Source organism: Phacochoerus africanus, chromosome 9 (genome assembly GCF_016906955.1).
Source record: "Phacochoerus africanus isolate WHEZ1 chromosome 9, ROS_Pafr_v1, whole genome shotgun sequence".
NCBI classification, from domain to species: domain Eukaryota; kingdom Metazoa; phylum Chordata; class Mammalia; order Artiodactyla; family Suidae; genus Phacochoerus; species Phacochoerus africanus.
Genome location: NC_062552.1, coordinates 72090111 through 72116179, shown reverse-complemented (window position 1 = coordinate 72116179; position 26069 = coordinate 72090111). Strand labels below are relative to the sequence as shown.

The 26069-nt window shown below is 34.3% G+C and overlaps 1 pseudogene; it reads right to left on the bottom strand.

Annotated features, from left to right (window-relative positions):
- Window positions 1–16108: 16108 nt before the first annotated feature.
- Window positions 16109–24611, bottom strand: LOC125136643 (ER membrane protein complex subunit 5-like; annotated as a pseudogene).
- Window positions 24612–26069: the final 1458 nt, after the last annotated feature.

Genomic DNA, 26069 nt, shown 5'->3' with positions numbered 1-26069 from the left:
GGCAGATGTTTCAAAGCGTGACGTGCAATGCTGGTAAGCAAATAGTCTGCTTCTTCAAAGTTTATACTCAGGAACTAGCTAGACAGCTTTAAGTTCTAGGTAGGACACCCAAGAATTATGACAGAAACCTGGATAGCCAAGGTGATTAGGAAATTTAATCCAGGCCCAAATTATTTTGGGATTGTGATAGTTACCTCAGGATAGAATCAGTCATAACTCTCTACTTACAACTGAAAAGAACAGACTAGGTGGTATAAAAATCTTAATTAAGTTCACTCCCTAGGGAGTTCAAGCTCTGAGATAAAAAGCTAAGGTATAATTCAAAATAATCTTCCCAGTCAAGCAGAATATAGTATTATAGGGCTATTACAACAGATAAGTATTTGGCCTGAGAGAATCCTAAAAAGAACCTAATAGGAGAGTCTTAGACGGGGCCATGAAAAATTTAAGGAAACATCTTACTTAGAGATTTAAATATGCATTAATGCTGGCATAAAATATTGTCTCAGCAACTGACAGTGGTCCAACTGTTAGACTAAAGTTCAAGAATAAGCTTCCATGCCTACAAAGTAACCTGAGGAGGACAATGCAGACTCCTCAAGTCTTAGTCCTCAGGCTGGCTTTTGGTTGAAGTGAAAACGAATAGAATACAGGATTCCAGAACTGTGATACAAGATAGGATATCAGAGGACTTAAAGCCAAATTCCCACATTACTAAATTTTCTTAACTGTTTTGAAGCTAATGGTTCTAAAAATTTGGTGCAACTATGCCAAAAAATGAAGTGATCTCAGTTGTTAGGAGGATAGTATAAAATCTGGAACAAGATGGAGTCTAATACTAACAACATTATCATCATTATTATGAACAAAAATGTAGTTATAGGTGCTCTTCATAAAGCTCTTCCTCTCATTTGAGTCAAGAAGCTATTATTGAGCTTTTTCAATATTCAAAAGAAAAAGTCCTATGGCTGCTACAATGCTGCATAAGTTTGCCACACATAATAGAAAACTCCACACTTTGGAAAAAATAATGAAGATCATGTAGCAGAATATTTTGCATACTAAATTATTAAATGTTCATGAACATGTGGACATGAGGAAAAGCAAGGTATGACATCTCATTTTATAAACACAGTATTGGAAATACAACCTAATGATTTACTATATAAAACATTAATTTAAACTCACCTTTTAAAGAATATGTGGATTGTATATTGTGAGATTTTTTTTTATTTGACACTTAGGTCATATAGAAATCCAGTCTTTTAAAACCTTTATGTATAAATTAAATTTCAAAGAAAATCTCTGAGCTTGTATAATTTTTACAATTAAAGGGATTCCAAGTTGGGGCTGTTCTGTTACCATTGAACAATAATTACTTTTCCATGTATTGCTTGGTGGACAACTTTAGAATATTACTATTTTGAATATTACCAGGCAGTTGCTGAGAATTGGGTGATTTCTCCACAGTAGGATCAGTCTTATAAATTTCCTCACATACAATCTCTTTGATTACTTCTTTTTCCTAGGCAGTAAAGCATAACTCTTTGGATAGTCTATTTAAATATTCTTACACCAGTTCTCCACTACACTGCTGAGCTATATGACTCTATATAATCTTGGTCCTGAATTCTAACACTGAATATCCTTCTTACAGATCCCTGAAGAAAACAGAAATCCAGTTTTGTGATAACAGAGAAATAATACTGTGTATATATGTATATAAATGCATACAACATAAGCTTTACATATGTGGTGGTTATATATGTATATTACATGCATATATATCACTTGGTAATGTTTATATATCTATAAAGCATAGGAGAATATCTTTGTGCAGACATAGTATAGTTATTATTTCAATAAGCAGAGTCACCATTTTCCTCATCCTTGGTGATAAGACTCTATAGAAAACTGTCTTTGACACCACCAATGTAAACAAGCTAGTACATTTCTTCAAATGGAATCCCTTGTACCCATCAATGACAGAATATGTGGGAAATTTATTTTGTAGCTCAAAGAATTTCTGTGTCATCTTGACTTTTATGTCTCCTGATTCTTTATTCTTGCTTTTCAGATTGCTTCGCTTTTTCCCATAAGCTTATTGCACTCGGTAAATGAATTTAGTTTCCTGGTTAGGCTCAAGGGATGTATTCCTATAAACTTTTCTCATCTTATCTTAATTCCTTAGGGGTTAACTACACTTATTCATTGCTAAGGTATTATCAGGTGATTTTCACCTTTTCCAAGAGATATCAAGATGTGTATTTTATGAGATGTTGGTAATATTAATGGAGATAACTACTATTTTATTACTCCGGAGATTGCATGGAGACTACACTGTAGTTCTAATTGTTATTCTGAGCATAATGCTTGATTAAAAGTTTCCCTTTCATTTCACAATGTTGTCTTAGATATAAAAATTGGGTTAATATTCTGTTATACAGTTTTGTCAACATAATCAAGCTTTAGTGAGTTATGATGATCTAATATGTATCCCTTTATTCATGTAGTGTCTTCATTTTTGTTGTTCTCCCTAACTTGCTGCCTTTAGAAATTGAGCAAGGTAAGGGTTTAAAATGTTTCTTATCTAATGTAATTCACTGAAAACTGCTAAGTTTTGGTGAGTGTGGAAATAATTAACTATGAAAAAGAAGATATGAAATTTATCAAGTATACTCATATTTATTACCCAATTTTTTTCTCTCACCTCCATTGATAATTTGTTTTCATTTTTGTAAACAAATTTAAATGAATTTTATTTCTTTATAAATTATGATTTTGATAGCCACTTTAATTTGGATAATTAGCAATTCCAACCAATTGAATTAAATATTAATAGTTTTCAAGATTAAAGAAAACATTATAATTAAAGATAATTTGTTATATTGATCCTATTATAACTAATACTTGACTACAAAAAAATTAATAAAATCTAATTTTACCAGAACACCATATAGATTGTAATGATTCTTAATCCAAAAATAAATCATAGAAAATTATTTCTATTACATAATTTTAGGAAAAATTTTTATATACATCATAAGAAAAACACATTCATCAAGAAAATGAGAAGATAAGCCACAAAACAGTTGCAAATAAAACACCTGATAAAGGACTGTTACTCAAAATATACAAAGAAATCTAAAACTCAACATCTAAAAACTCAACAGTAAGAAAATGAACAACCCAATTTTTTAAAATGGGCAAAAGACTTGAATATATACTTCATGACAAAAAATATAAAGATGGTAAGGAAGCATAAGAGAAGACTTTCAACATCACATGTCATTAGGAATTACAAATTAAGACAATGGTAAGATGCCACTACATACCTCTTAGAAGGGCCAAAATCCACAATACTGACCACACTAAATCCTAGTGGGGATGTGAGCAACAAGAACTCTCATTCATTGCTGATGAGAACACAAAATGGTAGAGCTACTTTGGAAGCTAGATTGTTTTTTTTTTTTTTTTTTCAAAACCTGACATACTCTATGATTCAACAATTTTACTCCTTGGTATTTACTCAACTAAATAGAATATTTCGTTCCACCTTAAAACCTGCAGCTTTATTCATAATTGACAAAACTTGAAAACAACCAAGACAGACTTTCAGAGATGAGTGGATGAATAAACTGTGCTACATCCAGAAAATGGAAGAAGTGAAGCATAAATAAAGACATTCTCAGACAAATAAAAATTAAGGAAATTTGTTACCAGTAGACCTGATTTACAAGAAATACAAAAAGAGATTTTTAGAGAGAAGGAAAATGACATGGGTCAGAAACTTCATCTTCATAAAGGAAGAGGATCAAAGAATAAATGAATATAAAATATAATTTTTATTTTTCATATTCTTAATTGATCTAATAGATAAGTTTGTTAAAATATAATGTCAAGAATTCATTTGAATATATATACATGTTTATATATACATATATGCTTATGTTTAAGTGAAATGAATACAATGATACAAATGTTAGGAGGAAAGTAGTAGAATCATTTCGTAATTTTAAGGTACCCACCCATAAGTTGCTATAGTGTTTTTGAAAGTGGATTTGAATTAGTTGTAAATAAACATTACAAATTATACGGTGACCACTAAAAGGTGGTTGCGGGATGGGAAGTAGTATAACTAATATTCTGAGAAAGGAGAGAAAATGGAATCATATGTTGTTTGATTTATGACCACAAACACAGGAGAAAAAGTAGAAGACAAATAAAGAAACAAAGAAGGGCAACAAATTAAAAAGCAGTAATGAATATAGGTGATGTTAATTATGCCATATAAGTAATCCTTTGAAAGTCAGTAGTTTAATACACCAACTAAAATAGATTGTAAGAGTGGATTTAAAAAAGACTCAAAGTTGTCTATCCACTTTAAATTAAAAAACACAGACAGATTAGGATTAAAATATACACACTACTATATATAAAATAGATAATCAGTAAGGACCTACTGTATAGCACAGGGAACTATACTCAATATCTAGTAATAACTACAATGGAAGAGAATATTTAAAAAGAACATATATATATTTATATTTATATATATGTATAACTGAATCACTTTCCTGTACACTTAAAACTAACACAACATTGGAAATCAACTATTATATTTACTATATATCAATAGGTTTTTTCTTTAAGTAAATAGATGAAAGATTTGTCATGCTAACACTAATCAAAAGAAAGTGGATCAACTAACTTAATTTCAGATTGAGCAGACCTCATACCAAAGAAAGTGGTCAAGTATTAAGAATTGCATTACACAATGACAAAAAGATCATTTCTCCAAGAAGACACATGATACATAATGTGTAAACACCAACAATAAAGCATCAAAATATTAAGACAAAAACTGCTAAAACCACAAGCAAATGCAAATGAATCCACTATTATAGTTGGAGACTTCAACACCCTTCTATTAGAAATGGACAGTCAGTAAGCAGAAAGTCAGTAATAACATAGTTGAAATTAACAATATCATCAATCAATTGGATATAATGGATATCTTTAGAGTACTTAATACAATAAATTTTTTTAAATTTTATTGGAGTGGCACAGGGAACTCTGTCTAGTCACTTACAATAGAGCATGATAACTTGAGAAAAAAAGAATGTATACATATATGTGTAACTGGGTCACCATGCTGTACAGTGGAAAAAAAATATGTATTGGGGAAATTAAAAAAAGAAAGTAAGAATAAAAAATAAATTTAAATTAAAAAAAGAATAAAATGGGTTGAAACATCATCAAAAAAATAATGTTGCAGGTGCATGCAAAGTGATTTAGTTAGGCATATAAATATATCCATTCTTTTTTCCCCTACAGGTTATTACAAATTATTGAGTAGGTTTTCCTATGCTATACAGTAGGTGCATATATCATTCCCACCGTCCCAATTCTTTCCTCCCCGCAACAGTTTCACCTATGGTAACCATAACCTTGGTTTTGAAATCTGTAAGGTTGTTTCTACTTTATAAATGTTATTTTGTATCATTTTTATTACAGTCCACAATTAAGTGTTATCCTATGATATCTATCTTTCTCTGATCAACCTTACTTCACTCAGTATTATAATCTCTATGTCCATCCACGTTGCTGCAAATGGAATTATTTCATTATTTTTATGGCTGAGTAATACTATAATGCATATATGTTCCTCATCTTCTTTATCCATTCCTCTGTTGGACATTTAGGTTGCTCCCATGTCTTAGCACTTTCAAAACTAAGCATATTCTTACTATTTGATCCAGCAATTACATTCCTTGCTATTTATGCAGTTGAACTGAAAACATGTCTACACATAAATCTGTATGTGGATATTTTTAGTAGTTTTATCATAATCACCATAATTTGGAAGCAATTAAGAGGTCCTTCAGTAGATGAATGGATAAATAAAGTATAAAAAATATAAGCAATGGAATATTACTTTGCATTAAAAATAAATGAGATGTCAAGTTATAAAAAGACATGGAGGAAGTTTAATGCATATTGCTAAATGAAAAAAGCCAACCTGTATGATTCCAACTATTATATGACCTTCTGTAAAAGTCAAAGCTATGGACCCAATAAAGTGATCCGTTATTGCCAGGGGATAGAGGTGAGGGAGGGATAGATAGGTGGATCACAGAGGACTCCTAAGGTAGCTAAAATATTTTGATTTAGACTACTATGGTAGATACATGCCATTATACATTTGTCAAGTCCAAAAGACTAGACTACACCAAAGGTGATCTCTAATATAAAATTCTGGACTTTGATAAAAATAATTGCTGTAGGTTCATCATTTGTATGACTCTGTGAGGATGTTGACAGCAGGGGAAGTTTATATGCATGCAACAAGGGATATATGAGAACTTTCTGTTCTTTCTGATCAATTTTTCTATGAGCCTAGAACTGCTCTGAAAAATAAAGTTTATTTAAAAAACAATTTGTATGGAAACACAAAGACCCTGAATAGTCAAAGCAATATTGAAAAAGAAAAATGGAAATGGAGCAATGAGGCTCCCTGACTTCAGACAATACTAAAAAGCTATAGTTATCAATACAATGTTTAACTGGGACACAAAACAGAAATATAGATCAATGGAACAAGATAGAAAGCCTGGAAATGAACCCAAGCATCTATGGTCAAATCATCTATGACAAAGGAGGCAAGAACATACAGTAGAGTAAAAATAGTCTCTTCAATAAATGGTGCTGGGAAAACTGGAAAGCTACATGTAAGAGAGTGAAACTAAAATGTCATCTAACACCATACACAAAAATAAACTCAAAATGGATTAAAGATGTAAATGTAAGGCCAAACACTATAAAATTCCTAGAGGAAAACATAGGCAAAACAGTCTTTGAAATAAATCACAGCAACATCTTCTTTGATCCACCTTCTAGAATAAAGACAATAAGGACACAAATAAACCAATGGGACCTAATTAAACTCAAAAGCTTTTGCACAGCAAAGGAAACCATTAACAAAAAAAGAAAAGGCAACACACTGAATGGGAGAAAAATCATTGCAAATGATGCAACAGACAAGGGTCCTATCTCCAAAATATGCAAACATCTCATACAACTCAACAACAGAAAACAAACAACCCAATTGAAAAATGGGCAGAAGAACTAAAATAGACATTTCTCCAAAGACATGCAGATGTCTAACAGGCACATGAAAAAATTCTCACTATCACTAATTATTAGAGAAATACAAATCAAAACTACAATGAGGCATCACCTCTCACTGGTCAGAGTGGCTGTCATTAACAAGTCAACAAATAACAAGTGCTGGAGAGGGTGTGGAGAAAAGAGAATCCTTCTGCACTGTTTTTATTAGGGTTTTTATTAGGAATGGGTGTTGAATTTTGTTAAAAGTTTTTCTGCATCTCTTGAGATGATCATATGGTTTTTCTTTGTCAATTTGTTGATATGGTGTATCACAATGATAAGTTTATGGATACTGAAGACTTGTATCCCTGGCATGAATCCTACTTGATCATGTTGTATGATCTCTTAAATGTATATTTGTATGTGGTTTACTAATATTTGTTGAGGACTTTTGCATATATGTTCATCAGTGACATTGGCCTGTAGTTTTCTTTTTTTTGTGGTATCTTTGGTCTTCATATCAGGGTAATTGTGGCTTCATAGAATGAGCTTGGGAGTGTTTCTTCCTCCGCAATTTTCTGGAAAACATTCAGAAGAAGTGGTGTTAACTCTTCTCTGAATATTTGGTAGAATCCAGCTTTGAAGCCATAAGGCCCTGGACATTTTCTTTTTTTTCTTTTTCACGTTTTCTGGAAAACATTCAAAAGAAGTGGTATTAACTCTTCTCTGAATGTTTGGTAGAACTCAGCTTTGAAGCCATCAGGTCCTGGACATTTTTCTTTCTTAAATTTTTAACCACATTTTCAATTCAGTACTTGTGAATGGTCTATTCATATTTTCTATTTCTTCCTGGTTCAGTCTTGATAGGTTGTAACTTTGTAATAATCTGTCATTTCCTCTAGGTTGTCCATTTTATTGGCATACAGTTGCTCATAGTAGTGTCTCATGATCCTTTGTATTTCTACAGTGTCAGTTGTAACTTCTCCTTTTTCATTTCTAATTTTATTGATTTGAACCCTCTCTCTTTTTTTCTTGATGAGTCTGGCTAATGGTTTATCAATTTTGTTGATCTTTTCAAAGAATCAAATTTTTGTTTCATTGATATTCTCAATTGTCTTTGTCTCTATTTAATTTATTTCTCCTCTGATCTTTATGATTTCTTTCCTTCTACTAATTTTTTACTTTGTCTATTCTTCCTTCTCTAGATGTTTAAGGTATAAATTAGGTAGTTTATTTGCATTTTTGTATTTTCTGAGATAAGATTTTTTTGCTATAAACTTTCCTCTCAGAACTGCTTTTGTTGTGTCCCATAAATTTTGGATTGTTGTAACTTCATTCATTGTCATTTGTCTCTGTGTGACTTTTATTTCTTCTGTGATTTCTTCAATGATTTATTGATTGTTTAGTAGCATATTGTTCAGCTTCCAAGAGTTTGTGTTTTTTGCTTCTTTTTTTTTTCTTGTAGTTTCTAGTCTCATAGCATTGTGATCAGAGAAATTGCTTGAAATGATTTCAATTTTTTAAAAATTTATCAAGGCTTGATCTGTGGCCCAAGATGTGATCTATCCTGGAGAATATTTTGCATGTACTGAAAAGAAAGAATATTCTGCTGCTTTGGGATGAAAAGTTCTATAGACATAGGTTAAGTCTATTTGGTCTAGTGTATCATTTAAGGCCTGTGTTTCCTTGCTGATTTTCTGTCTGGATGATCTGTCCATTGCTGTGTTAAAGTGGGGTTTTAAAGGCCCCCACTATTATTATCAATTTCCCCTTTTATGGCTGTTAGTAGTTGCCTTGTATATTGTGCTGCTAATATGTTGGGTGTATATACTTTTTAAATTGTTCTTCTCTTGTATTGATCCTTTGATTATTATGCGATGTCCTTCTTTGTCTCTTGTGACCTTCTTTATTTTAAAATCTACTTTGTCTGATATGAGTATTGCTACTTCTGCTTTTCTGTAATTTCCATTAGCATGTAATATTTTATTCAGTCTCCTCAGTTTAAGTCTATATGTGTCCTTAGATCTGAAGTGGGTCTCCTGTAGACAGAATATATATGGGTCTTGCTTTTGAATCCATTCAGCTACTCTTTTTCTTTTAGTTGGTGCATTTAATCTGTTTACATTAAATGTAATTATGGGTATGTATTTATAGTCATTTACTAAAACTTGTTTTTTGGGGGATGGCTATTTTGAGTCTTTTTCTTACCTTCCTCTTTTTGTTGTCCTTTTTTGCAATTTGCTGATCATGTTTAGTGTTACATTTGGCTTTGTTTTTCTTGCTTGCTAATTTAAATATCATGTTTGTTAATTGGTGATTTCCTACCTTTAAATTAGCTTTGCCTTTACCAGTGAGCTTATTCATTTTTAATATTCTTGTTTCTAATTGTTGTTTTTCCTTTTCTGCTCAGAGAAATTCCTTTAGTTGTTGACGTAGAGCTGGTTTGGAGGTGCTGAATTCTTTTAGATTTGCTTGTCTGTCTCTCCATCAAATCTGAATGAGAGCTTTGCTGGGTAGAGTATATTTGGTTCCACATTCCTCCTCTTCATCACCTCAAATATATTTTTCCACTCCCTTCTGGGTTATAGAGTTTCTGCTGTGAGATCAGCTGTTATCATGATGAGAATTCCCTTATATGTGACTTGTTGCTTCTCCCTTATATCTCTTAATATTTTTTTCAAACTTAATTTTTGTCAGTTTGATTAGTGCATGTCTTTCTGTATTTCTTCAGCATTTATTTTGTATGGAATTATCTGTGCTTCTTCCAGTTGAGTGTTTCTTTTGCCATATTTGGGAAATTTTCAGTTATAATCTCTTCAAATATTTTCTCTGGACTTTTTTCTCTCTCTTCCCCTTCTGGAACCCCTATTATGTGAATGTTGGTATGTTTAGTGTCCCAAATGTGTCTTAGATTCTCCTAATTTTTTTCACTATTTTTTCTTTATTCTTTCTGTAGCAGTGATTCCCACCACTCTGCCTTCCACCTCACTTATTCGTTTTTCTGCCTCTGTTAAACTGCTACTGGTTCCTTCTAGATTATCTTTCATTTCAGCTATTGCACTATTCATTTTCATCTTCAAATCCTCTAGCTCTTTGTTAAACATTTCTTTTAAGTTCTCCATCTGTATCTCCATTCTTATTCCAAGATCTTGGATCATCTTTACTATCATCACTCTGAATTATTTTTTCAAGTAAATTGCCTATCTCTTCATCATTTAGTGGTTTTTGTGTGTTTTTATCTTGTCCCTTGTCTGAAAGCTGCTTTTCTGATTTCTCATATTGTCTACCTTTCTGTTTATCGTCCCCTTGACAGTTGGAATGTAGATTTTGAACCAGGTGTCCAGTTCTGGAGTTCTGGGGGGGTGGTAGTGTACCTCTTTGCTGCGTAGGTTCTAGTACTGTTCTCTGTAGATTTCACTGTTATGCCAGCACTCTCCTTACTTGGCCACTTTCTTTCTAAAGCCTCGAAGGTGGAGGGCTTCTCCCTAATTATTGCTCACAGGCTCTCTGTAGCTGCAGGATGTGTGTTTCTGGTGCTCCCTCCCCCTGCCTTGCTGCTGGTAGGAGCGCTTTCAACTGCCAGCCCTGCAGATTGGAATGTGGGTTAATGGGCCCCCTCTGGCTCCCTGGGTGTGGAAAGAGTGCCACTGATGTGAGCCTTCACAAGGCCACTAGCAAGGGTCCTGTATCTTGTGCTTTTCCCTGGTTGGGCAGCCCACAGCTCCGTCAGAGAGCAGACACCAGCAGCCTTCTCGTGAAAATGGATGCTGCCACCACCAGCTTTTCTGGCACTGTTTTGCTGGTGCGAGCTTCTGCAGATTATCTGAGCAGAGCCAAGATTTCTTTGTTTTCCCTGATCAACAGGGAGAGGGCACCAGAAGCTCGCTCATGGTAATGAGTGCTGCCACACTGGCAGGAGCCTTTGCAGATTATCTGGGTGGAGCTGAGATGCCTGTGTTTTCCCTGCTCAAGCGGGTCACTGCTTTTCAGGAAGTAGACACAGCCACCAGCAGTTTTGTTTTTGTGGAGCTGCTTCGCTGACACAAGCCTCTGTAGAGTCTCTAGGCAGAGCCAAGGTGCATGAGTTTTCCCTGATCAGCAGGGAGTGGGCAACAGCAGCCCTCTCACAAGAATGGATGCTGCCTCTCTGGGTGGAACTGAGATGCCTGTGTTTTCCCTGATCATGCAGATCATTGCTTTTTCAGAGAGTGAGTGCTGCCTCCAGCAGCTTTTCTGGTGCTGCCCAGCTAGTCAGAGTCCCTGAAGAGTCTCTGGGTGGAAGGAAAGAACCTGTGTTTTCCCTGATCTCTCAGGGGATGAGCATCCACCACTGGCAGCATTTCTGGTGCAGGTTGGGCTCCACCAGTGTGAGGGGGTGGGGGAAGGGGGCGGGGAGGGGTGGCCACCAGCAGGAACTGGAAACTTGTGTGTTATTCCCCCAGGCAGTTACTCCACCTGCTCCAAGATGTCTGTAGCCCTAAGGGCAGGGCTGCTTCCCAGCCATTGCTAGGCAGCTGCTATGGCCAAGTGGTTCCCAAGCTGAGGCAGGCAGTGTCCTGCAGCTTGAGAAAGTGGGCTTAGGGAACAAGGCTATGGTGGGGATCCTACTCCTTCCTTCCAGCACCTCCAAACAATGGCATCTAGTTTCTAAGCCCAACTGGGTTGCCTCCACTTAGATGATCTCCATTGTGGTTGCCCTATACTCTAGTTCCTCCAGGCTGTTTCCACAGGCTAACCCCAGTTTTTCCCCACATAACTGGCTCCAGGTCCCTCTTTGGGTCTGATCTTAGGCCAAAGTTTTAGTGCCCAACACCTGCTGACACCTACCTACTGTTGCCTGTTGCCTGTAGTACTGACTGTTTGTGTAGGACTAGCTCCTTCTTAACTGACTCAGACCATTTTTCGAGAGTTCCTCTTCCATTTTTGGCTGGTCTCCTCACTGATAGGGTCATTTCCCAGGGTGTAGGAACTATTCTTCTTTCCAGTTCCCTCCTGGGAGAGCAGGTCCAATCTTTTTTACTTTTGCTTCTTTTTCTCTTGTTCTTCTTTCTTATGTCCTATCTGGTTTTATAATGTTTTCCTTGTTCTAGCATAATCTTGAGGTCTTTGTCAGTTTCTCACATATTTTCTGTGCAAATAGGTCCATATATATTTGTATTTTCAATGTATTTATGGGAGTAGATGAGCCTTACGTCCTGCTACTCTGCCATCTTAGCCCTCTCCTGTCTAATTCATTTTTTACATAATTTGTTTATTATGAAGAATTTATTATAACCAAGTAAAATAGTTAGCTAGAATATCTATCTGGTAGGACATGAAACTATTTACAATTATATTCAAACTGATCTAATATTTAAAATCATATAGTGGAGAGAAGTGGATTTGTTATCAATCCTTGCTATATAACCTTAGGCAAGTTAACTGACATATTTGAAGCTTGGCATCTTAATATTTTCAGTGTAATTATAATGGTACCTATCATTCAGGGAGCTTGTAAAGATTAGGTAAAAATGTATATGTAAATGCATCTATCACAGTATTACCCTGTAGATGTCATCCAAACATATTCCTTCCCTTTCCCTCTCATTCCTTGTCTTGTCTTCTTTTAACCTTTTATTTCAAATTTTAGTTGTACACTAATGGGTTAGTTTTTAAGTGGCTTAGGTAATGTTGTCTTAGAGTGAAAGAGGAAAAAAGCAAGATGTTTGACTGAAAACACTTTACCTGCCCCCACATTTATCTTTACCACAACCATCTCCAATTCTCCTAGTCTTACAATTTTCAAGCAAACTTAATAGTTACAAGCACTATCACACATATATGTCATTACAAATCACAACATTGTGACATATATGTTTAACTATAAAAGTGAAGAATTCAAAATCAAAACCTTAAGGAGAGAAAGAAACTGGAAGTGAAATGAATGAGAAAGAAATGATGGGTTTAAAATGATGCACCCAGATCACCCAAATCCTTTAAATGACACGACTCAATACATCATGGAAACAGGCCACATACAACCAGGGAGATGCTGTCGTGCCACTCAAAAATTAGCCACAATGCTTAGGAAACAATCATTAGGGATTTATAGAGCATCACAGTCTCCAATTCATGGATCTGCATTTTCTACAGCTGGGCCACTAGCCTGTAGCATTTGGCTGCTTCCATGGTTATCGAGTGAGTCTTCCTATATTCTAGAGAGTCTTCAATAGTACCCACTTCTGAATGTCCCTGGAATCCCAGTCAACTGCAGGCTTAACTAGCTCACATAACTACATTTTTGGACAACCTTAGTACTGTCTCATAGTATTATGAATAAAATCTTGAGCTTAATCCATTTAGCACTATTATGATGTACCCAGATCACCCAAATCCTATGGTACATACTTGAAAAGGACAACAGAAATTCACCAGAGGAAATTAAAGAAAACACTTGGGAAGCTCACCTGACTAGAGGTACACCAGCTCCTAGAAGAATTAGGTACAACTGAAAACTGCTATGTCAATTAATTGCCCCATTATTTGGCATCATTTTTTGGCAAACTTCCCTGACTGTGCAGGCAAAGATTTCAATATCCATTTTAGAAACAAGACAAAATGTTAAAAGCAGTAACATGTCATGAATGCTTGGTTCTGAGGAAACACTATTCAGCATAAGACTGAGAAACCTGTTAGGTATCTGACCCTCTCTTCTTATATCTACTGTTCTTTACCAACTACTGCCTTTCACAGCAATCACAGTTCTCAAGATGAGACATTCTCACTCCACACAGAACAAAGCTATACCTTGGAAGCCAGTCACGAAAGACCATATACTGTAGGAATCCATTCATATTAAGTGACCAGAATAGACAAATCTATAGGGACAGAAAGTAGATTAGTGGTTGCCCAGGGCCAGGAGACAGTGGAGGGATGACAGGTGACTGCTAAAAGGTACAGGGTTTCTTTCTAGGGTGATGGCAACATTTTTCAAATCAACTGTGGTTATAGGGTCATAGCTGCACAACTTCGTGGTTCTATTACAAAACCACTGAATTGTTCCCTTTAAATGGGTGAATAGTAATGAATGTTAATTATATTTCAATAAAGTTTTTATAAAAACATATTGGAAAGGAAGACAGGCCCCAAAAGAGAAGCAATCAGGAGGCTCTTGCACATCAAGTCATACCTGAGGAAACAGTAGACAAGCCTGATGTAAGGAGCTGGTTTCCTGCACACTATTTTGATATAATTATGACCACTTAACCCCTGACTTGACATTTTTTTATATAATTTTTTTTTTAATTTTCCCACTGTACAGCAAGGGGGTCAGGTTATCCTTACATGTATACATTACAATTACATTTTTTCCCCCACCCTTTCTTCTGTTGCAACATGAGAGGGAGGGAGTGGGAGGGATCAGGAGCCTGGGCTTATCAGACACAACTTAGAATAGATTTACAAGGAGATCCTGCTGAATAGCATTGAGAACTTTGACTTGACATTTTTAAATGCATATCTAAATTTTAGGTTTTCAACAGATTTCTAATTTTGTTTTCTGATAGCAGAGTCAGTGTTTTGTAGACAAACTGCATTGGCAAAACCAAACCAAGCAATGAAAAAAAGCTTAATGACAAAATAATCTTGTGTTTTGGGGCTGTGTGTTACGAGACAGAATAGAAGAGCTGAGGTTCACGGCTAATGGAAAAAATGCCATCAAGTATAAGGGCATTTAAAGCATATTTCCTTTTCAAATCTGCATACAGTTATCCCCTTTATACCTATACAATTCAACAAAAGCAATGTATGCATACACGTACTATCCGACAAAAGCAACATTCCCTACAAAGAAATGTTAAGCTTCCTGCAGATCAAAGAGCTAGCCAAATTTCCCTAAAACTAAGATTACTCTTTCTAAAATAAATTCTACTCTGCACCCTCATCCTCACGACTTAAGCAACATGCAGTGAAGATGGAAAACTAAGCCTGCTACAAATCAGAAGCTATGAAAAGTTCTTAAATGACCTTAATTTTTAAAATTACAGATATTAATTCCAAATATTTAGAACATATTTGGCCCAATTCTGTCAAAGTCTACCTTCAATGAGAAAGTCTCCTTTATTTTTACTAATTCACTGGTTTTGTATGCAGTGAAATAACAGAGGTTTTGAATAAGTTAAACTGGCTTAATGACAAGTATCAGTTTTCCTAAATGATTACTATTCTTTTGCATAGGCAGGATAATTAATTTGTGAATGGTCTTTGTGGTCTATCTTCAACTATTCTTATACTACATAATCAATTAGGGGTATTTTTTTACAGATAAATGAGTACACAAGTAGCTTTACAGCAAATTGAGTTTGTTAAATATATTTGTTATGACAAATGATTTCTGACACAAAAATTGTTCACTGCATACAGAACCCCAGAGAAGTGCTGAAACAAGACATGTGATGTTAGGAGTTATATGGGAGCAGGGTAGGGTGAGAAATCACAGATAAGTTAAAAACTGGCAAGTATCTCCTGAAACAGAGCCACTATTTAGGGGGCATAAGAAAAAGTGATTAGTCACCATTTTGATCTATTTAGAGAAGTCCATAGGTTGTTAAGAAATCAAGAACATTTTACTATCATTCATGCTACAAAATGCACTTATAGTCACACTATGTCCAAAAGGATCATAAAAAAAACATAGTGCAAAAGATAAGAAATCCAAGAAAATAAATAATAATTACATAACTATCAACATTTTTCAAAGTTACAACAGTGACTTTCTCAAAAAAAATGTGAATTTATTTTAAATGAAAAAAGAATCTTCTCTTTGAAAAATCAAAGACTCATTTCACAGATAACTTACACCGCATTAATGATCTGATTAACACAGCACAATGAAGGTCATAGTTTTTTTTTCAAATTAGGTCTGAAAGATCAATATAAATACGGATAGGGAAGAGTGTTTTGTGCTCCAAACTCCAAGATTCCAGCTCTGTCTACTTTCCTGTTATAATTTGTAAAAATCTTAACAACACAGTGATTCAAGTTTTTGTAATTTCAATGTGTTAGAGGACAATGCATCTTGGTTTGAAGAATTTTCTGTATCCAAAGGCTGGACCAGTACTTGACCACGATGATTAAATACATAAAATGATAGGTGATTCTTCAATGTGTCAAATGCCTTATTTTTTAGTTCTGAAGTGGCATCCATGTCTTTAAACTCCTCCACAATATGAACTATACCAAAAATGGTAACTGCAAAGGCCAGAAGTGTCTGAAGAACTATATCTATAGGCAGTGATTCATCTTCCTTTTCTGTTAATCACATATAAGAACGATGCTGTGCAGAGGAAAAGGCCTCTTGGGCTAGGGCCCAACAGCCCCTTCCACAGAGACAGGGCCGTGTCTCCCAGGCAGGAAGTTTCTTTTCATGCACTCTTCTAGTCTTAGGTGACTGCTGAGTTCCAGAAATTCTGTCTGAATTCTGAGCACAGGTGGTTTGGTGAGGATGCCAGAATAGTACATATACCAACTATGTGGCAACAATCTCTACAAGATTTCATTAAAGAACCAGCAAATAATTTCTACTTATATTTTACTGTCCACTTTGAATTACAAGAGAAGCTGGAAAGTTGTCCTTTAACTGAGCATATTGCTCCCCAGAATACATCAGAATCCTATTACTAAGAGAAAAATGTAAAATTGTCATTGTAAGGCAAGAAGACTCTGCTTCTGAAAACTGACGTTTATTTACTAGAGACTTGAGATATTGCAGGGCTTTAAATGGTGACATAAAGAACTTCCATCAAGTAGTATTAAGGGAAAATGTGGGCTATCACCCCAATCAGCCAAGTCAGGTACTATACTTCATTGGTTTATATGTCTTTCCATTATTGTGATTTATTATTCCCTACCATTTAAGCATCTTTAATGAAATTGACAGGAAAACTTCATTAACTTTCATTTAATTAACCTTATCTGATAATTAATAAAAAATGATTCTCCCTCCATTTACAATTTAATTACAGAGTTAGATAATAAAGTTCTCTCTGATTTTCATTATTCCATACTGACACAATTCAATTATTTATAAATTTTTAATAATACATATATGAAAATAAGCTATACATTTCAATATTCCTAGAATTTGAATCAATGATTTAAAATTTTTTGTTTCCTTGTTTAGTCATATTACATTATTCACAATTTTTAGTTCCACAGTATATTTATCTAATAATAATAACTAACAATGGCAACAATATTAGTAACAGATAACATTTGTTGCTTGCTTACTATGTGCCGGACATTTTATCATTTATTTTATAAAAGACTTAAGGGCTTACTGTTATTATCTTAATTATAAAAATGAGGAAACTGAAGTTTAGAAAGGTTAGGTCATCTGCATGGGGCCACCTATCTACATAGAACTGGGGACAAGCTCTAAATATAGGAAAGCCTATACTCTTAAAGCCCATGTGATTGATCTTTGGTCCTGTTGGCATTTAAGCTCTACCCCAACTCTAGAACCACTATTTCCAGATTTCTTTTAACATGAAAAAAGTAATTATTGTCTAGGCTATAGAGTCATATCTTCTTCTTCGCTAAAATATATAAAACATCTGTAGACAAAGTCTATTATTTTCATAGTACACAGGGTAAAGAGAACAATTATAGAATAGTGTAAGCCAAAATAGTTTTTGCTATAAATTTCATAAGAACTGAGAAAATATTAGATCAGCTTAATAAATCATAGTATTTCCAAGCCAAGAATGGGCATATGCTTGAACATATTTGAACAAAAACTATTTTTGTAATTTCAATTTGTTAATATTAAATATTTTACAAAGTCATAAGCATTACATATGCTTATCAACACATATATTTTAAGTAGAGCTTAATAATATTAATCAAGTATTAATTATTATTATTATTTTTTTATTTTCCCACTGTACAGCAAGGGGATCAAGTTATCCTTACATGTATACATTACAATTACATTTTTTCCCCCACCCTTTCTTCTGTTGCAACATGAGTATCTAGACAAAGTTCTCAATGCTACTCAGCAGGATCTCCTTGTAAATCTATTCTATGTTGTGTCTGATAAGCCCAAGCTCCCCATCCCTCCCACTCCCTCCCCCTCCCATCAGGCAGCCACAAGTCTATTTTCCAAGTCCATGATTTTCTTTTCTGAGGAGATATTCATTTGTGCTGGATATTAGATTCCAGTTATAAGTGATATCAGATGGTATTTGTCTTTGTCTTTCTGGCTCATTTCACTCAGTATGAGAGTCTCTAGTTCCACTCATGTTGCTGCAAATGGCATTATGTCATTCTTTTTTATGGCTGAGTAGTATTCCTTTGTGTATACATACCACCTCTTCCGAATCCACTCATCTGTCGATGGACATTTGGGTTGTTTCCATGTCCTGGCTATTGTGAATAGTGCTGCAATGAACATGTGGGTGCATGTGTCTCTTTTAAGTAGAGTTTTGTCCAGATAGATGCCCAAGAGTGGGATTGCGGGGTCATATGGAAGTTTTATGTATAGATTTCTAAGGTATCTCCAAACTGTTCTCCATAGGGGCTGTACCAGTTTCCATTCCCACCAACAGTGCAGGAGGGATCCCTTTTCTCCACAGCCCCTCCAGCACTTGTTATTTGTGAATTTATTAAAGATGGCCATTCTGACTGGTGTGAGGTGGTATCTCATGGTAGTTTTGATTTGCATTTCTCTTATAATCAACAATGTTGAGCATTTTTTCATGTGTTTGTTGGCCATCTGTATATCTTCCTTGGAGAAATGTCTATTCAGGTCTTTTGCCCATTTTTCCATTGCGTTGTTGGCTTTTTTGCTGTTGGGTTGTATAAGTTGCTTAAATAATCTAGAGATTAAGCCCTTGTCGGTTGCATCATTTGAAGCTGTTTTCTCCCATTCTGTAAGTTGTCTTTTTGTTTTCTTTTTGGTTTCCTTTGCTGTGCAAAAGCTTAATTCCAATGCCTATCATCAGGTCTTTTATATCTTTGCTATATTTATTCTTGAGTTACTTTTATTTGTCAGTCTGCAATCACATAATACATGTCTTCTGAGCCTTCTGAAAAAGTAACATCTGTATAGTAACTGAGCTTCATGGAAAAATTCTTGGATAACAATCATTTTTTACTCAAGGTTATAAAAATATTCCATTTTTGTCTATCATTTGCTGTTTAAAAAATTCTGTCTACTTTTATTTTCCTTTAAGTAATCTTATTTTTAATCCAGAATTTTTGTATTAGACTTTACTTATGGTTTTGTGTGAATGTGTGTACATGTGTGTTGTATTCTTTTTATTTTAGTTATCTTGTAACACAGTGAACCTTGTCTAGAATCTATCTGGTGCTTGTGAGATTTGAAATATGTCTAATTGCTGCTATGTTTCATATTAGTATTTTATGATTATAATTCTTGTTCCATATTCTCATTTACTTATCATGTAATAGCTAATAATTATGACTATGTTCATGATTTATATTTCATTGCCTACTATCTCCACTCTAGTCTCGCCACGATTTTTTTCTCCATTTGCTTTGTATTCTAGAAGTGTTTCTCAAGTTTATTTGCGTATTCTTAGTTTGCTATTTACTGCCTTCCATTTTAGTTTCTGCATTGTTGACATCATCATTCTTTCCAATAATCTAATCCTGGTTTCCTTGTATTTTGCCCTATTATGGTATAAGAATAGGAAGGCGATATGCATACTGGTTAAGGACACAGCTTCTGAAGCCATCTTCACTTACCAGTTATATCCAAGGGCTAGTTACTAAACTTCTCTGTATATCAATTCCTCATCTGTAAAACAGAGGAATAATAGCAAGTTACTCAAGGATAGTTGGGAATAAATGAATTAATATATATGAAGTTATCAGATGTCTGTCTGGCATGTAGCATTACTATACAAATGTGTTATTACTAATAGATATGAAACAACTCTGTTCTGAATAAAAATATTAAATTGTTCACATTTAATATTTACTTATATTTCCTGAAATAACTATTCATGAGAAAGACTTTTTAACAGGGTATTTAGAAATTGTTCTCTTTCTTTAAAGTTGGAGAATGTTTTCATTATGCCATGTGAGCTAAGAAATCCACCCAGTATAAAGACCTCTAGCCAACCTGCATTTAGAAGTCCTAAGGAAATCTGCTAATTTCATTTATAAAATCAAAACTAGGATTAACAATATACAGAGATTCTTCATGGAATGGGGAAGTTCTATCTCAGGCCCCATAATATTCATCCTTCGGTCTTTCTTAGAGCTTAAACATTGAAGTTTGAAGAGACAGATATTGACCATGATGATGATGATCATACATTTTCATCATTGATATGTGATATACAAATATAAAACCAGGAAATGGAATTTAAAATGAATCTAAGGGCAGGGTTGACCACTTTAGAAAAGATGGTCATTTAAAATGTCTTGAAGAAACATCAGTTGACGCAATGACGGAATAACAAGAAGTAGTCAAATCATGGAAACATCTCAATATGATGTTCAGTTCCTGACATGAAAATGAGTCTGCTGGGCTCAAAAAAGCAAAAGAAAGCCAGTGTGGATATCAAAATGGTTGAGGGACAGGCTTGACATGAGGTCAAATAAGATACAGCAAAGAGAAAATCATGTAGCAAATTATAGAGAAAGGAAAAATATTTTATTTTGAAAGACTATGAGAAGTTTGATGCAAGGTATAATCATTATGCCTATTATAAGGATGATTGTAAGTGCAAGTATGAAGCATACAAAACCATTAAGAATATCACTGCAGTTGAAATGAGAGATGGTAATGCAAATGGGTGGTGACAGTAAAAATATTGGAGGATGAGTTATGAGTCTGTAGAAATGCAAACAGAACTTATATGGGAGGCAAAGGGAATAGAGGAGTCAAGACTGACTAATATAAACATACAACTTAACGCACATAGATACACATATATAAAATAGGTATATGTATATTAAAAATGTATGCATATGTACACACAAACATATCTCTTTAGATGTTCATGCTCCATTTTTCAAAATTCTGACCCAAACTTTATATCCTATAAGAGAATCCTAAGGCATAGGTATAATGGAAGTCCAAATTTGAGGAGACTAAAACCTGAAAAAAGGTCAGGAAATGAGGAATTGGGCATAAAATACAAATGTTAGAGGAACTAAGAAAAAATCATCAGAAGTAGTAACTGATTACTTTGGGAATTGGTGGAAGTTGGTCAAGTAGAAGAAAAAAGCAAAGCTTTGTCCAAGATTTAGAGGCTGTTTGCTTTGAAGAATAGCACTAACTTTAAGAGGGATAGGCAAGACACAGTGGGTGTCAGTTTGAGAGAGAGGGTCATTGAGACTTATTTTTAAAATATTGAATGACAGAAAGGTTAAGCAAGTGGAAATCCCTAGTGTTCTTTGGGGATTTGGTACCATCTCTCAGGAGAGAACAAGATTAGAGAGCATCTGCATTGAGGAGGTGATGGCTAAAGCAAGCAAATAAACAAGGTCTTTGCAGGAGAGAATAGAGAAAGGATCAGAGAACAAAGATAACACTTCTAAAAGTACTCTGCCTCATCCCTTACTGTTTCTTTTTATTGGTCATAAATCTCTAAAAGCAAATAAAGGATTTGTTATGGATAAGCCTTTTTTTTTTTTTTTTTTAGGGCCGCCCCTATAGCATATGGAAGTTGCCAGGCTAGGGGTCAAAAAGCCACAGCCACAGTAACACGGGATCTGAGCCATATCTATGACCTACACCACAGCTCAGGGCAACACCGGATCCTTAACCCACTGAGCGAGGCCAGGGATCAGACCCACATCCTCATGGATTCTAGTTGAGTTCGTCACAGCTGAGCCACAAAGGGAATTTCCAGATTAACCATTTTTAAATTACTGTTTCTAATTTCTGCTTAAAGTATAACTACTACCAAATTCATATTCTTTAGAAGTAAGGATAAGACAAGATACATGAAAGGATTTCTCAGTAATTTCAATATGGGCAAGTTGTGTTTTAGGTTTTTCTTTTATTTAAGGCATTTATATTTAGCACACCTCCTTTAAAGTCTACTGCTCTGCAAAAACAGCTCACAAAGGGGAGACTAAAATGGTGTACAAAATTTGATATGAATTATTACTTTATTCTCAAAATAAAAAGATGTACACATTTGTAGTCTCCTGTCAGAAAGAATTACAATACATATTCTTTATTGTAGTAAATTCAGTAGTTTTCTATTAGCTTACTTTCTTCAATTGTTTTGGAAAATATGTTAGCCACCTCTCCTCAGATTTATAGTTTTCAGTAATACTGTATCTTGCTTGATCTCTCCAGAGTGATGGTGCTGGAAAGAATCAATAGAGATAATCTGTTCTACATGCTTTCTTATAAACTGAAATCTCTCTGATACTAAGTACTTACTGGTGGATCTCAAATTTTAAAGTACATCAGATGCACTCATGGTGCTCCGTAAAAATAGAGATTCTGGGAATCTGGCCCCAAAGATCCTGATTCAGAAGCCTGTAATAAGGTAGGAATCTGCATTTATCACAAGCGCCCCAATTGATGGACCACAGTCTATTAAACACTAATTGAAATGTTAATAGGTTGCCTAACATTGTATTCAATGACATAACAAAATAGGTGATCTTGTTTAATATCAATTCTGCAAAGAATTTTTTTGCATCAGTTGGGGTGGGAAAGACAGGCTGTAGTTGAGCACCTTCTGTAATTATCATCCTGATATGTTCTTTGTTTAAGATGGATACTAAATTACCCTTACCTTTATAGAGCAACTCAACCTAATTTCTTCTTCATATGACTCATTTTTTTCAATCATTCATTAGATTTCTCAAAAAATTCCACTCATATTATTATAGTAGTTGCATGATTTTGTCATGAAATTACTTTTAACCCCTTTTCACAGGTGATTAAATGCTGGATCTTACATTTTAAGGTCATAAACTTGGTAGAACACCTAGACAATGATTAGTCCCAGATGAGTATTATTACTTATAATTCCTGTTTGTTTTCTTAAATCAAGATTATATATATATTATATATTATATGTTATATATATTAGAGCACTTTTATAATTAATATTCATAAACCTATCATTTATGACAAAAGATTTAGGCTATGGGGAGATTTTTAGGTCTTCACTAATTTTAAAATATTCAATAATTATTACAGGGAATGGATTGGAAACAAAGAGAATATCAGTGCTAGAAAACTTCTTTAAGTGTTTGTAAAAGTCCATTTTAGAAATCTGTTCTTTCAAAATCATACCTCTCACAATGAAAACCAAATTGAAATAGTCTCTGGCAGTTCTCTGAAGTTGTTAAGCAACTACGTGAGGAGAATTATGATTTTGGAAAGTCAGAAAAACTTGTATTTGACATAACCGAAATTCATTTAGAGATGCTCTAACTGGATGGTCAAACTTAACTGACATTTGAAATCAAAAAACAATACTGACTTTGAGCTAAGTTTTTGAAAGATTTAATTCACCCCTCCTCTTTGTGCTGTATATTTCACCCCAAATTGAAGCAAGCCTGCAAAATTCTAACACATGAGCATAGTGCATTGAAATGGTAGACAATTGATCATTTGTTTCAAGATCTTTCAGAGCAACCGAAATATATCCTGATGAAGCTCTGCACAATTGGAGGTGCACCGACGCTGCTAAGAATATTTCATTTGGGCCTAAATTTAATTCAGATATTTTGAATATTTATATTAAAAACCTCAATCCTCAGTCCTACTCACTTTGCTTCCACAAGTTTCCATTGATGATTATAAGAAAAATACACATCAAAGAAGTGTCTAGATTATATGGTTCGGGATAAAAATTGAGCAACGTCTATATGATATTTATTGGCTGGTGTTGTTGTGAGATGTATAGCCAAGGGAAATATTTCTTTTAGAAATGTTTGAGTTCTATCTATGGATTCTTAGGGCAATTCACTTTTATTTACCAAAAAAATAATTTCCATAAGAATTCACTAAAAATATAAACTTCATCCACAAAACCTAATTAGATTGTTTGAGATTTAATTATATGACACCTAATATAATATGTGATGGTAGACTATAACAATAACATATGATTTTGGAACTTTATACTTCATGAAGCTATAAGATGTAAAGAAGTAAATAATCAATATGAATAATGTATATCTGTCTTTAAATAAAATATAAAATAATTAAGATCGCTTTACAAAATTTGCTTGAGTATTCAATCCTAATAAAGTACATATATGTACATTATCTAGGGTCAAGTTAAAACTCTGTTAAATACATTGTAGATATAAAATCACTGAATTGATTTTATAGGATAAAGGTAATAATTCTCATAATAAAAAAAAAAGATTTTTCTACTAATGATGGATTATCTCTACTTCCTTGAGAGAGGTCTTAGTGTTTGTATGCATGTCTTTTCCTATTCTCCCTCAAAAACTCCATAAATCTCTAGCCCAATAAACTGGCTCTTATTCACACGGTACTGCCTCATAGCTACGCGCTCTAATTAGTCAAGGTCGTTTAAATACATTTTGCATGAAACACCTAAAGCTCAATGTGCCATTTTGTGTATTTATCAAATTACTAATCAATATGCTACACCACAGATATCACTAGGCCTTCAGCTACCAGAGAATGCTACATGAATTAAAATTGTCCAGGCTGTCATCTGCATAAACAAAATTAGTGTACGCAATTATTTTTCATGATAGAGGGCAACAGAAAGCATTCTGAATAGAAACAAATCACCATCAGTATTTTACATAAGCTTGAAATGCTTTATTTTAAACTTTAACCAAGCTGGTATTAAACTAGCTTCGATTTCACTTTTTCTCTCCAACATATTACCTGCACTCTATTGGTGAAGTAATTTATTCCATCCTCTGTGGAGTGCTGGGATCTTATTTGCCAGCATATTTATCTTCCCTGCCACTGCACTGTCATTCATCTGCAATCTCCACAAAGGACCAGACCTGTGCAGAATTGCAATTAGGATTGATTCAACTAAATCCATGCCACAGAACTGATGCTGACAGGGTGACCTCAAGAGAATTTAAGATGCTAGGTTAGAAAACACACACACATACACACATACACACAATTTAGCAGTTTATTTTCATGATTTATTAAGTTCTTCATTTGCTTTTTATACCCCGGACCAGAATAGACTTTTAAAACCATTTTGGTACCACAATGAAAAGGTAAACGGCTTCTCAGCAATTTTGAAAAACCTAAAAAAGAAATTTCTTGGAAATCTCTATTTTGAGGTTTAAAGGGCAGTTTGAATAGAAACCTAATTTCCCTGAGGTTGTGGGTCTTGAGCTTTCTCTTCAATCTATGAAGAAGTGAAACAGAATGCAAAGAAATACAGATAAAGTTGCTCTGTTCGCACATCCTTGTTGTGACTCTTCTTCAGCTGTTCCATCATAATCACCAAAAGAGCATCACTGGGTGTCAGCTAAATGGTATACTAATAGAATTTCCTAAATAATTCTTGGTTCAGTGTGACAGGTTTTTGGTTTCAAAAGGCAGCAGCTGCAAGCACAAGCAATAACCAAGGGTCTCCTGACTTACCATATATAACAAGTCTTATCAATCCTGAGGTTTGGCACTTTACATTAGGAGTCATCAATTACAGATGACCTGTCCTCATTCATGTTACATAGAAGAAGGGAGTAAAGTTTGCCATCAGGGAATGAGTCAAACTTACTCTGTAAAGTAGAAAGGAAATTGGAAACGGATAATAACAGTAGCTTGGTAATCTTCTCTAAGTAGATTTTCTTTACATTTGTCTCTCGGGAGACTGAATTTTGCTTTCCCAAAGGGATAAAGTTGGATGGGTAAGAACAATCTGATTTAATCTAATAAGGGAAATGAGAACATTGCAGAAAGCAAAATTCAATAAAGGAAAATCAAACTGAGCAAAGGAGAGGATTATGTAGTTTGGTTA